Consider the following 1,213-nt stretch of genomic DNA (forward strand, 5'->3'; position numbering starts at 1 on the left):
GACATGGGGTTAAAAGGCAATCATAAACCTTCATAAGAGTTTGAATACAAGGTCCTACAAGATCAGACATCATGATTTGCAATTAATCCAGAGGGAAGAAGAAAAAAAATTGAAAGTTACAGTGAAAATCTTCCTGGACAAACAACCCCCAAAGCAGTACTCAAAAATCAGGAGAACCATCAACCTCTAGAAAAGCTAAAAGTAATGCTTCTGGATAATTTGAAATACTTGCATTTTTTGTGAATATCCCACACTCAAATAAAACCCCTTTGCTTGCCAAGACCGTCACTCAATAGGGGTTTTTACATCAAGGTCTTCATGTTGTAGAACAAAATTTTTTTGTGCATCTTCCATAAAATAATTGTTATACTCCACAGTCTATACTGAAAAATATTTTGGTCCATAATGAATTTCCATATATTTATTGTACTGGGACCAAACTATTTTCAATTTAAAAGTATTTTTGTCTGGGTAGGTCCTGAATTGTATTTCATAAAACTCTATTCAAACTTACCAGAAAACTAGCATACTGATCTACCATATGTTTTCTTTATGCTTAATACCTGGTATGCCTTAGGGACCCCTTGAAGGGTACCTAAGGCATACCAAGCCACTCCTTTGATGTTCTTGGAGGGTTTTACCTCAACAGATTTACCAAAAAAAAAAATTATTTGCGGTCTTTTCAAAAATGGTTACAAAGTATCTTGTGTATGTGTTTATATATGTAAACATGCCCTTACTTTTATGCAAATTTATGACTACCTAGATGAGTAAATTTCATTCTGGGTGGGTTTACTTGCATACATACAGAAATTGAGGGAAGAAAAATATTCACCCTGATGATCATTATCTTATATAAGGATAAACTGTAAAACGAAAAAGCTTCTTGTGAATCTAGATATTCATTATCTAATGAAAATCATATAAAATATGTCTACTTCCATATTTCCCACCAATCTGGTATAAGTCTAATAGGTAAAAGTAACTTCTGATGATTTCCTTTATCCATGATGATGCCAGTGTGCCCAAACTGCCATCCAGCATGAAGTGTGGGAGATGATTCAGGCTCATCCAATCATTTACTTTACTTACATGTACTGTACTTGAACACTCTCAAGCAAGTTTTCACTTATTTTACTGATGTTTTGGCCTTTTGTTGTTCCTCATTCTCAAAGACCCTTAACCCACTGGATCCAGGTGAAGGGGACATCTC

The 1,213-nt window shown here is 34.5% G+C and overlaps 1 protein-coding gene across 1 annotated transcript in view; it reads right to left on the minus strand.

The window, feature by feature from the left end:
• Positions 1–1,213, minus strand: part of LOC119585856 (small ubiquitin-related modifier 3-like) — a 13,343-nt gene that overhangs the window by 6,639 nt on the left and 5,491 nt on the right. The gene's annotated exons all lie outside the window — the stretch shown is intronic.

The sequence above is a fragment of the Penaeus monodon genome, chromosome 20 (assembly GCF_015228065.2).
Source record: "Penaeus monodon isolate SGIC_2016 chromosome 20, NSTDA_Pmon_1, whole genome shotgun sequence".
Classification (NCBI taxonomy): Eukaryota; Metazoa; Arthropoda; class Malacostraca; order Decapoda; family Penaeidae; genus Penaeus; species Penaeus monodon.